This window comes from Pinus tabuliformis, chromosome 7, assembly GCF_031772625.1.
Source record: "Pinus tabuliformis cultivar Carrire ecotype Pingquan chromosome 7, CPIR1, whole genome shotgun sequence".
In the NCBI taxonomy this organism is placed as follows: domain Eukaryota; kingdom Viridiplantae; phylum Streptophyta; class Pinopsida; order Pinales; family Pinaceae; genus Pinus; species Pinus tabuliformis.
The window spans coordinates 498905132-498918620 of NC_142293.1; the positions used below are offsets into that span (position 1 = coordinate 498905132).

The 13489-nt window shown below is 42.0% G+C and overlaps 1 pseudogene; it reads right to left on the minus strand.

Annotated features, from left to right (window-relative positions):
- Window positions 1–239: 239 nt before the first annotated feature.
- The window catches only part of LOC149248233 (amidophosphoribosyltransferase 2, chloroplastic-like), a 46309-nt pseudogene continuing 33059 nt past the window's right edge, over window positions 240–13489 (minus strand).

Genomic DNA, 13489 nt, shown 5'->3' on the forward strand with positions numbered 1-13489 from the left:
AAAAGGTAATTTTAATAGTCTAAGAAAGAAGGTCAAGATGGTGGAGAACACCTTCCTCACAAAGAGGGAGCATTAGTTTTTGGTTGCTCTAAATTACTCTCCTAAGATAATGGAGCACTAGTGAACGAGGATACATGAGTCATGTAGGGGATTGCTTGTGAGTTACAACATGGGTGTGCCACATGGAGAGTTTCCCTTGTTTACACTTATGACAATTATGAAAAGTTACTCTTCCAAAATTATGAGTCGGGTACCACAATGACTACATCATAATCCACTGGAACTTCATCGGCAACGATTTCATCGATAATATACTTGGAATGATAAATTGATCACTCGAAGACAAGTGAATTTGGAAAAGAAAAATAAATATGCTTAAAGATACAAGCTTTTCTTTGCTGATGAGGCAATAAACACAAAGAACTTATCCCATTCTTGTCCATCACCAGCACCTCCCCAGAATTTACTTCTCTCTCATACTAGGCCTCAATGAGATTGTTAGGTACCTATAATACTAGTGTAGCCCCCATATTGTTATTGGTGTGCCCCATATAAGCCCACAATTGTTATTTTTGTGCCCCATAGAAGCCCATTATTGTTATTGATGTGCCCTTACATTATTACTATTATGTAGGCCATGATTATATTTTGACCCTTTAGTCTCCTATATATAACGAGTAGGTATTGTCATTCGTATCATCCAATAATTTTTCATTTATGTGATGTATAAGGAGATTGCCCCTTGAAGAGGCTTATTTTCAAGTCGTTGATCTATCTTTTCTTCTATTTTTGTGATTTTGTTACACAACATTTGGTATTAGAGCCTTGGATCCTAGGGTTTTGTTACACAAAAATATCATCACCATGATTATTTGCAGTCAGTATGGGTCTATCATCACTTGTACTATCCTCCTAAGCAAGTCTCAGACCTCAGCTCTTCAAGTCAAGCTTTGAAAATGAGAGAAAGACATTAAAAATCAATGTAACTCTAGTTCTACACTTTCTCTCACTATCACCTGCGGTCCCGCACCTTCTGTGTACAAAAACTGTGGACCTGCCCGCTCTGTCCCTAACGGTGCAGGTGCGGACCCCTGTGAAAGTCAAAAGTCGCAAGTTTTATCTTAAAAAACTCACTTTGGGTTAATTCTAGAGGTTTCTAGAAGGAATTTAGACGTGGATTGTTCGCTCTGAGGTGGTTCATGCATCCCAAAAGAGAAGGAGCTAATCCCTTGATGAGAGGAGCTATCCCTTTGAAGGAGGGCTTTATCCCTTTGAAAGAGGACCTAGTAACCTCCCTCCATTGCACTATAAATACAGGCATTGGGCTGGTTGCTAGAGAGGTTAGAAGCTGAACATTTTTTAGGGTAAATGCTGGTGAAATCAAGACTTCCTAGTTGAGCTTAAGAGGAGAGATCACATACCTTTTTGGCTTCATTGGGGAGTGAGTGAAACTCGTCAAAGTAGAGGAGATTTCTTGCTGGACCCTGGGAGGAGCTTGTACAACGTCAAGGCAAAGGTTGTAAGGTTCTTCTTCTTTTGAATTAATACAATCAAACTCATTTTTCTCAACAACTATCTCATGTTATTTGTTTCATGGACTCCTTGACTTTCATGTTAAATATGTTTTATGCAATTGGCTTTTCAGGTGCTATTTAATTTGTTTGCCTTGTTTGTGTTTGCAGATTCGTGACAAAGGAGCTCATTTGGATCGAAGGAGCGAGGGCATCCACAAGCTTGCATTGGACCTAAGGTAGGCCCTAAAACACTTGTTTGCCATTGTTTATCAAAGCATATTTAGAGAAAGATAGTGTCTGGTTGGTTTGCTTGTCATTAGGTCTTCTTTAGATTCTAGGAAGGTCTATCTTGTCCGCAAGATTGACTTATTCCGTGTGACAAAATTGCAACTCCACTGGGGACTTGATTGTTTTCCTTGTTTTTACTTTGACCTGAGAAACTGTGTTTTTGTTTCTGTTTTTGGCTTGTTGTGTGTAAAATTGGGTAGAGTTTGTAGATCCAGGGTTATTTTTTGTTTTTCATAGCTTTGGGAGAGGACCGCACCCTAGCCGTTTGACACAGTGCGTACCTACCCGCATCTTGGCTTTTAGCACAGAGCGGGACCGCACCTGTGTCAACTGTGGGCCTGCGGACCCTGTCAAAATTTTGAAAAACCCTAAGATTTCCTCTGTTAGTCAGCTTAGTTTTTGTTTAGAAATTGTTATCCACTGCCCAGACCTGCATATAACTTGTCAGAAGCTTTCCTTAGATTGATTTCGTTAGTGTCAGGGTTTTAAGTGAAATTCCTAGGAGTTTTTCTTGTTGGGTTTGTTTTTCATTTTGGTTGTGTAGTGGCTCTGAGCTTAGAAGTTGTAGGGACTTCAGATCACCTTAGTGTCTACCAGCCTTCTTATGAGTCTGACCATTTATGAAATCTCCCCTTGTTGAGGAATCCGCTTTGTGTTTTCTCTTTACAAAACTTCGAAAAGCTTGTGTTTGAGAGTTTGGATTTTCATTTTCAAAAAGAAAACAAAATTGGTTATTCTTGACTTATTTGTGATTCTGCATAAATTGGTCCTTAGCTTACATCTAGCTAAGTAAAACATCCTTAAAAAAGACTTTTAGTAGGCTTTGACTTCAAATAGGTTTTTATAATTTGTAGATCTCAAAGTTAGTCATTTTCATAGTTTTGAGTGTTTTATTAAAAAATATAAATAAATAAAAAAATCTCTTTTGGAAAAAGTTTGTTTTGTAGTGATTGAGTGCTTTGAAACGAAAAAGGAAATTTTTGTGAAATAACTAGTTGTCTCGTTTTGAGTGCATTGGAAAAGGACAAAAAATCTTCTTTTAATTTGTTTGATTGAGAAAGATTTGTGTTTACAAAGTATTTGCATTCTCAAACTCTTTCTTAGTTTAGACGTTCATCGAAGAGAAAAAGATTGTTTAAATCATCTTAGGTGCATTTTTAGTGATTTTGAGTCGAGTCTTCATACCACGAGTTTCATCTCCACACCTTTGGACTTAAAAAAAAACCACTAAAATTAATGCTTAAAGTAAAATTCACCTAGTAACGTTTTTATTTTTAGGGCTCTGATACACCAACTTAGCTTAGGCTAGTGTTTTGGAGTAGGAGAGTAATTAACTCTCCAAGACAGTAAAAACAAACAAGTAGTTGTATCTTGTGGTAGGGAAGAAATCCAATTGTTGCATTTATGCTCTGGGAAAGCTCCTCTTAAAGGAGAAGCATGAGATTGTGTCCGAACCAGTGTGGGAATCAATCCTTCCTCATTGGGAACGACGCCAAATATTCACGTATTAAAAACGGTAAACCTCGGATTAACCACTGTCGAGGAGCCTGGGGTCACTTGTTGGTAAACCTTGGATTATGTCAAGGAGCCTTCAAGGGGATTGAGCTTGCTACTCTGCCCTTGCGTGCGTATCGGATTGTAGACTGTTCCCTCAGGTATATTTATCTCAGTTGGTAACCTTAGTGGCCATATTCTTTAGGACTCCTCCTGAGGTGACAGTGGTGGGAAGATCCCACTGTACCTGGAGCAGACGTCGGCTAGACTCACTTGGATTTTCTGGGGGGTTCTCTTCACTCGAGACGGTTAAGTGGAGGAACTTGTGCTAGTCTATTCATTAAGCAGGTTGCCGGAGTAACTGTTCCAACCGCCATTTCTGAATTGAACTCTGCGACGTTGGATTTCATCACCAACTAGTGTTTTCAGTACGGAAAGTTACTGTTTGTGTGTGTTTGATCTCCTAGATTCTTTAGGCGTGTGATTCAAATTTGTTTGGTTCTTTAGAGACTTTAGGTGCTTTTCATTGAGATTTTACTTTGTTTGCGTGTGAAGTAGTTAAAAGTTTTCAACTGTGGCTGAATTACCAAGACAGTCCCGTAGACTTCGGGGCCAGTCTCCTGAGTTTGTAAACGTGGCTGAGTTACTGAGGAAGTCCCGTAGACTTCAGGGTCAACCTCATGAGAAAGTACCGAGCCATCTTGAAGGCTTGAAAGTCCTCGTAACTCCTAGAGACAGTAGAGTTGGGTCACCTGAAGAAGGAGAATCTTCTTTGATAGTACATCCTGATTTTCAACCGTTAGTAGCATATTATAATCCACAGTCAGTGTCTGTTTCCGAAGTTACTGGTAGCTTTTCATCTACTAGTGATATAGGTGAGGAACCTAAAATATCCGAGCCTGAAAGTGAATTTGCTGCTACTCCGACATCGGGGTTTGTTTCTCCAACTTCTAGTGGTCCTGGTTCACCTAGGGTAGAAAGAGTAATCACCCAAGATCTTCCTTCTGGACTTATTGCTATTGAAGAAATTGCTCCGAAAGAAGAAGTAGGAATCCCTATCCCTGAAAATCAACCTGTTATTGAGCTAAGGGAGCGTGAATCAATTTTTTACAGTCCACCTAGGAGCAGTTCTTGGTATCTTTCTTTGACTAATTTCTTAGAAAACTCAGGGTTAAGTTTTTCACCACCTCGCGCTCCTTATCACCCAACACCTAGAGGTTTTTATACTCCCGTAAATATGTCAGGACAGTCATCCATGTTTACTCAATCGCCCGAATCTTTTTTGTACGACGGTCCTTCTGTTCCCTCCGGGTATCAGTCACTTTCTGGTACTTTTTCAGGAGCATCTCCTCAACCCATTGAGTAAGGGTTATTAACTTGAAACAATGGTGCTAAGTCGTTGAGCGTAGAAGACATTCTCATGATGTCAGGTTCTATTCCCAATCCTCAACCTCAAGGTGGCCAGTTACCGCCTGGGGGGCAGCCTCAATTAACGCCTGGGGGGCAACCTCAAGGTACACAGTTTGCATCTGGGGGGCAACCTCAAAGACAGTACATACCTATGGGACAGTACGTTCCTCAAGGTCAACCCCAGACTCAATATGTACCCCAAGGTCAACCCCAGTATCAATTTATACCTCAAGGTCAACCCCAGTATCAGTATGTGCCTCAAGGGTATCAACCCCAAGGTCAGTACTCGAACCAACGTTTCCAACCACCCTCCGGTCAAACGTATGTTCAAGGAACGGGAAATGTACCTTTCAATTATCAATCCTACCCTCAACCCGGTTATGGTCCTCAGTATTCTCAACCAGTTATGGGTCAGTACCCCGGAATGAATATAGTGTGGGATCCATCGCAAGCTCAACAGGTATTGCAGCCAAGTGTACAGTTGTCATCTCAAACTGGACAACCCTTAGTTTCTGGTTCACCCCAACAACCAGTCCAGTCTAACATTCAAACTTTTGTACCTTCGGTAGTTTCTCAGCCTGAGCCTAGTACACCTCATACTCCTCCTCAAACGACTGCTACAACTACCGCAACATCTGTTCAATCTACCCCACCTACTTCTGGAGTATCGATAGCTCCGGTTTCTACTGTTCCTGTATCTACTCCTCAGACATCTTTACCACCGTCTGGATCTACGATTCAAACTTCGGTTCAGATACCTGTAGGACAACCTGGTTCAAGTACGGTTGTCACAAGTCAACGACAATTTACTTATCAACCGTACCAGGGACAGTACCAATTCGGTCCTGCTGTGCAGCAGCCAGTCTATCAGTATCAACCATACCCTGGGTACACTTATCAACAACCTCAACAACCCCAGTACGGTCTGGTTAATCCTGGTTTTCCAGGAGGATACGATATCCCGAATGCGATTCCTATTCCTAGTTATCCTGCATATCCTCCTCCTGGGGCTGGTCTCATGACCCAGAGTTTTAGGGATCCTAATCGGCAGTTACCGTTTATTGTAACTTTGGACTTACCTGACTTGTCGCGCCTAATGAACGATCCCATTAATTATCTTCCGTTTTGGCCGCCAATGCCGAATAAGTTGCCCAGTGACATTCCCAAGTTCGAAGGTAAATCAGGAGAGGACCCGTCGAACCATGTGATGACTTACCACCTCTGGTGTGCGTCTAACTCCATTACAGATGATTCAATCCATCTTAGACTTTTCCAGCGCACTCTAATTGGTCTCGCGGCCAAGTGGTACATTGAGTTACCGCGAGGCACTTTTTATAATTTTAGTCAGTTAGCTACCTCGTTTTTAACTCATTTTCAGTTGCCAGTTCGATATGACAATGGCACGGAATTGTTAACTTCGCTAAAACAATCGACATCCACTTACATTTCAGATCATATTCATGAGTGGAGACGTCGACGGCGTTTAGTGAAGGTATTTATTTCGGATCAGATCTTGGCCGAGTGGTTTGTAAAATCTTTGTTTTCAAAGATCACTGAAGATGTAGCTAAAGCCGGAGTCGTTACTAAGGAGCAAGTGATTGCTCAAGCACAGTACCTTGACTTGGTCTATACTCAGTCAGGTACGTTACACGAAAAAATCCCCGATCTTCCCAAGCAAAATCAAATCACTGCAGCTCCTTTGGGATCTCATGCCGCCGATGGTATGATTGGCATGGTTAACACTAAAAGTAAGAAGAAGTCTTCCAAGAATTCTTCCCCTATCATAACCTTGCCTGATTCCCCAACAGGAGACTCTTCTGCAGATATTTTCGCTGATATTCACGTTGTAGAGTCATCTACAGCCAAATCAAAATCCGGTGGGAAGAAGAAAGGAAAGAAGAAGAATAAAACGGACAAAAGTTCAAAGGAGAAACCTGAAAAGGCGGAATCCAATGAAGAAAAGCGCAAACCTCATTATCCTTGTCTCATTTGTGACGATGAACGTTTTACAAGAGACTGCCCTCATTGTGCAGAGGTTGCGAAGATTGTCAAAGGTTCCCAAACTCCTGCTGTTTTGAAGGATCCTTTTCCGACTCAAGACAGTTAGATGATAGGTTCATCCTCGAATGCCAATGAAGAACCCATACTAATGATGTCCCATGTTAGGATTGCGACTCGATCGCAAGATTATGGTAGTAAAAGTCCTGTTGATGGTAAAGAAGTAGAATCTTCTCATTCTAATCCATCAACCTCAGCTCCCGGTTCCGATCCACTACAGATCAAGAAACCTAATCCAGACTTGGTAATCAAACCGCCCGCCAAGGGTATACTTCGAAAGTCAGCTTTCAATCCACATGCAAGAGCGGCTCAGAATTATAACATTTTTGAGGATTTAGTTGTTTCACCCTTAGCAATGTCGGCTTTGGAAGTGCTGCAATCATGTCCAGTACAACGTCAATTACTTTTGTCGGCTATAGGAGCTGTTGATGTTCAGGACCTGAACCTAATAATTTTCGATCTAGAAAATAGTACACCGTGTTTGCCTCATCAAATGGCTTTCCAGATACCATTGATAATCAAAAACAGGCCTATTCATCGGACTGTAATTGATGAGGGAGCCTCAACGTGTATTATGTCGATACAGTGTTGGAGATCGCTTGGTTCTCCTTCGCTAAATCAATCCCCGACGATTCTAAAGGCCTTTGATGGCCGTGGGTTTCATCCTTTTGGAATTCTACAGGATTTGCCTATAGGGGTTGAAGGAAAAACCGTTAGTCTAGATGTGGAGGTGGTTGATGCCCCTCTAGATTACAACCTTCTCTTGGGTCGAAGTTGGTCTTACGCTATGACAGCGGTCGTTTCATCAGTCTTTCGAGTTATAAAGTTTCCACATAATGGAAAGATCGTAACAATAGACCAGTTGGCTTACTTTTCATCTGACCCAGCCTCTTCGGAGAGTATTCAGCATGTTGGTAAAACGACTATCCCATATAAGGATGTTGGAGTAGGACTAGTTAAAGATGTCGGTTTACTGGGAACTTTTCCTTTTCCTCCAATCAACGCATCGTCTTCATTTGCAACCATTCATATGATTACATCAGACACCATTGTTTACGATGATCCTTGGATCGTTCCTTCTGAATCTGAGATAGACTCATTTGGTAATGCCATGCCTTTGAGTCCATATGAAATTGCCTATGAAGTCGTGCAGTCGTTTGCCGACCCATGTTCAACCGAAAATGACTTAATGAATGTGGTCTGTGAGGAATCACTTTTCACATCAACCTCGGATTTAACCACGTTTTCTGAATTTGTTCACTCTGATGAGAAAATTCGTGAAATCCTATGTGTAGATGATTTACCATGGGAAGATCTCCATCACAGATCTTCGTTTTTACCTCAGGATGATCTTTTTGAAAATGATTTCTCATCAATTTTTACAACTGAATATGTCAAGGAACCTCAGAATCCAATGAAACATCCTGATTCAGAGTTAAATTTTGGAAACATCTCTCGAACTATTCCTATTGACATTTCGGTTAAGCCCGGAATTGTTGAGAACATTCATATAGGTGCCTCGTGTACAGATGACGAAATTCAAATATATAAGGCCCTATTTCAAGAATTATGCGACGTGTTTGCCTGGTCCTATGAGGAAATATCAAGAATTGATCCTGCGATTGTTGTTCATGATATCAAGACTTATCCGGACGCTAAACCCGTCCGGAAACGTTTGCGTCAGATTCACCCACGAAAAGCTGCTACAATTAAAGCAGAAGTTGAAAATTTGTTGAAAGCAGGTTTCATTTATCTGATCTCGTTAACGGATCGGGTATCGAATATTGTTCCGGTTAACAAAAAACAGGGAACAATAAGAATATGCATCGACTATAGGGACATTAATCGAGCCTATCCAAAGGACAATTACCCAACTCCCTATATCGATCAAATCATTGATGATTGTGCCGGCAGCGAAATATTCTCCTTCATGGACGGTTTTTTCGGATACAATCAAATCAATATTCTACCTGTCGATCAACCAAAAATGGATTTCATTTGTCCATGGGGGACATTTTCTTGTTGCAAGTTACCTTTTGGACTTAAGAATGCCGGAGCAACTTTTCAAAGGGCGATGTCTTATGCGTTTCATGACATCAAGCACATTGTGCAACCCTATCTCGATGACTTGCCTGCTCATTCATTACATCGAGCTGATCACCTCGTCCATTTACGAGCAATCTTTATGAGGTGTAGGCATTATCGTATTCGGTTGAACCCACACAAATATGTCTTTTGTATAGAAACGGGTCGATTGCTGGGGTTTGTAGTTTCGAAAGCCGGCATTCGCGTCGATCCCTCGAAGGTCGAAGCTATCATCAAATTGCCTCCTCCTTCGAGTCTTCGCCAACTCCAAACTTTGCAAGGGAAAGCATACTTTTTACGACGATTCATTCCTAACTACGCTGAGGTTACAAAGGGTTTTACCCAGTTGTTGAAGCAAAATACTCCATTCTATTGGGATGACATAGCTCAGAAATCTTTTGATGCACTCAAACACGCGTTGACCCATGCACCGTTGTTGCATCCTCCCAACTACAACCAAGATTACTTCTTGTATCTCGCCGCCTCTCATTCCACCATTGGAATGGTCTTAGTTCAGGAAGATGAATTCGGAACTGAACATGTGATATATTACCTTAGTCGAACTTTAAATCCAACTGAGCTAAAATACTCACATGTGGAGAAATTGGCATTGGCAATTGTTCAAGCTATCCAACGTTTTCGTCACTACATTCTACTACGTAAAACTACAGTAATTTCGGATTGCAACCCTATGATCTACATTTTGACCAAGCAATTGCTAGGGGGCAAGTACTCTAAATGGATTGTTATCCTGCAGGAGTTCGACTTGGAATTTGAGAAATCTAAGTCTAAGAAATCTTTAGTTTTTGCGGCGTTAATGTGTGACTTCCTGCGTGCTGACACGGAAACTGTGGCGGAGGAGCCCATTGCGGACGAATCCTTGTTTCTAATCAGCACTTTAGATCCATGGTATGGGGATATCATCGTTTATCTCCAGACCCAATCCTTTCGGCCAGAAATTTCAAGGTCAGAACGTCGAAAAATTCGATTCCAGTCCCAACAATTCAGGATTATTGGAGATACTCTTTATCGTCGTGGGGCGGACTCTGTCTTTCGACGTTGCTTAACTCACGAGGAAGCTGAAAGGGTTCTAAATGACTGTCACTCTGGAGCGTGTGGCGGTCATATGTCTGGGTTTGCCACAGCCCAAAAGATATTGCGCGCTGGCTACTTCTGGCCGTCTTTATTTAAAGATTGTATTACGGCGGTCCGAAAATGCCACAACTGCCAAATTTTTGATCGTAAGATGCGCGCTCCACCTACTCCTCTCCACCCTATAATTTTCGTTGGTCCTTTTGCCAAATGGGGTATCGATTTTATTACATGTAACACTCACTCGGCCGGGGGGCATGCGTATATCATCCTTGCGGTAGATTATTTTACTAAGTGGGCCGAGGCGATGCCTACATTTGAGGAAGACAGCAAGACAGCTGCAATTTTCGTGTTCAATCATATAATTGCTAGGTTTGGTGTCCCGCAAGCAATAATCACTGATCATGGGCGTCATTTTCGAAACGTTATGATGACCGAACTTACAGGCCAGCTTGGTTTACGTCATGATAGTTCAACCCCTTATTATCCACAAGAAAATGGTCTGGTTGAATCCATCAACAAAGTTTTAGTTATCATGATCCGACGAATCATTGGGATTCATCGGTCGAATTGGCACAACATGCTATTTTCAGCACTTTGGGCGTACCGAACTTCAGTAAAAACATCAACAGGGTTCACTCCTTTCCAACTAGTCTATGGTTTGGAAGTTGTGTTACCCATTGAATGCAAAATCCCGTCACTGCAAATGGCCATCGAGTTACTTCCAGCCACTTCCGAAGAGGAAAAACGTTTGTTATACTTGGCTCAATTAGATGAGAATCGACGCAATGCTGCATTGGCAATCGAGACTCACGCAAAACGCATGAAAGCTCAGTATGATCGAAATGTGACCCCTCGAAATTTTTCGGAAGGAGATCTAGTCTTAGTTTATGATCAAGCTAATGATAAATTAGGCGCTGGAAAATTCGTTCCTATGTGGCATGGTCCCTATGTTGTCAAGCGAAAGCTAGCCAAAGGGGCCTATGAATTGGTAGACTTTGACGGGGACTCTTTGGGTAAACCCAGAAATGGCCTTTACTTGAAGAGGTATTATGCTTAAAAGAATGGGTATGGAGATTTTTAGTTAGGATAGTTTTTCTTTCTAGCTGGTGTGTTTTAGTTTAAACAGTGTGCTTAGCTTAGAGAGTGTTTTTCGTCATTATTCCTGCTTATCTTGGTTTTACTCTTGATATTGCAGATGTCGATGCCTCTCCAAACATACATTGGTTTCGCTGATGGTGCTTGTCGTAATACACGGAACATCTCTTCCGCAGCTTGGGTTATCTATTCGCCCTTTGACGAGTTAGTATCTATGCGTGGGGTAAGCCTCGGTCAAACAACGAACAACATTGCCAAGTATAGTGCAGTGATTGAGTTATTATCTGAATCTATTTCATTTGGGATTCGGAGTTTGATAGTGAGGTTAGATTCTGAACTCGTTGTATTACAGCTTAATAGAGTGTATGCCATTAGAAATCCAGTGTTATTAAGATTATTTTTGAGAGTGCGTCTCTTGGAACATGAATTTGATTATATTGAATATCAGCATATTCCAAGATCTTTAAATATATTAGCAGATGCAGTTGCTTCTCAAATGCTAAATAGACATTTGCAATAATCATACATGTAAATTTAAAACCATTCCATAACATGATTTACAAGATAAGTCGGTAATAGTGATATATATATATATATAGGAGTGTGTCAAAAATACATCGTCCTCGATCATAGGTTGAGAAACACCTTATGATCGGCAAAAATGATAAGTACAAAAAATAAAAATGTCACATGTGCCCACAATAGGCGATCATCCTATCACTGGTGATGATCTCTATAAGAAACCACTGCACGGGCCACCTTGCAAAGGAACCTCCTAAAAGGTCCCGAGACCCCAATCACGTAGCACTGAAGTCGACGAGGAATGTCATCTATAGTGGTCTCAAGAATATCTCCTGTCAAGCGCTCGAGATGACCCTCCAACTCGGCCAAAACCTCTGCTGATTCGTCTGTGGGGCTGGCGCGGGTGCAACTGGTTGCTTCCTCTCGTAAGGCCGGAGAGCGACTGGTCGCTGTGGACCTACATCTGCATTTGAAATTTTTTACTATCAGTTTTGAGACGATGGAAAAATAACAAAAAATAAAATAAAATAAAATAGAAAAATGTTTAAAAGGATTTTACCTAACTCATCCCACTGCTCTCCTGGTGGAAGAACCATGTTTGGGTCACCACGAAAATCTATCCCAGCGTATGGGAAGTCCTGAATAGAAAAGACCTAGTTTTCCAGCCATTGGAAATACTCAGGTTTGAATCGAGCAACCTCTGTCCTCTCGTCTGGGTGACGGGCCATAACTGCAACCCATCGCATCAGTTTGGGATCTCGAGGAAGCCCAGCTCCAACAGTAAGGTGCTGCGGGATCAGCATAGGAACCCTCTCCAGGCCAAAACTCATGACCAAAGCCCCATAACCAAAGGTCTTTAGTCATCCGTTCTTGGCCCTGGTCAGTTGGCCTTTCACATTGGCCAACACAGCATCGCACCAGTTGAAGATGGTGCCTCGAAAGTAATCAACTGCCATACGCATCTGGGATCCGGTGGCAATATGTAATGTGATAGCTCCACAAAGTCTGGTGACAGTGAACGCAATCACCATGAGCTCAGGACGGGATATGGTCTTTATGTCTATCCCTTTGTCTCTAGCCTGGCTGTTGCAGTACTCTAGCCTGAGGCTATCGACAGACTAGCCACCTACCCTAGCCCCAAACAGAGTCAAGTCTTCGCCTCTCTTAGGCAAACCAGTCAAGAAATATATGTCCGCCAGCTCGATTTCGAGCTAGTGGCCGCCAATGAAAAAGCATTGGTCCTGTACGCTCCATCTGTCAACCATCCACTGTAAAAAATCCACCTGAGCCCTCATGCCAGGAATGACCCAGAATTTGTACAAGCCGCACGCCCTCAAAGCATCAAGTGAAGGCTGATGATTCCATGCGGCAGCATCCACGTCCTCATGCTCTCGTTCACGCCAATCTAGCATGATGTACTCTCTGCATCAAGTATAAAGATAAATTAAATTGCTAGAAATTGTTTTGTTTGGTCCATTTTTGAGAATTTTTGGGTTAAAAACCCTTGCGACGGGGACCGCACCCTCTGGGTTAGACACAGTGCATGGGACCGCACTTTGTCTACATGGAAGGTGCGGACCCCGAGCTTTTTCCCAATGGAGAAAAAGTCGGGGTCCGCAGGCCAGCAGTGGTAAACCTGCGGGCCCCCGCGCGCAGGTTTTATGCCTAAAAACCCTCCCAAAAATGAAATAAATGACTAAAACAAAAAATCAAACGGTTAAAAATGAAGAGTGGGATGATGTGGATTACCTGGAGAAGACGGCGTTCATTTCCGACGGTTGGATTTCCCGCAATCTTCACGGGAAGTTTTCTGAGCAAAAGCACTATTTTCTCACCCAAACTCAAACGATAAAAATGAATTGACAAAGGCCCTTTTTATAAGTTTTTTGAGTAAATAAATTGCAAATTTGTTTATGTTTCACTTTGAA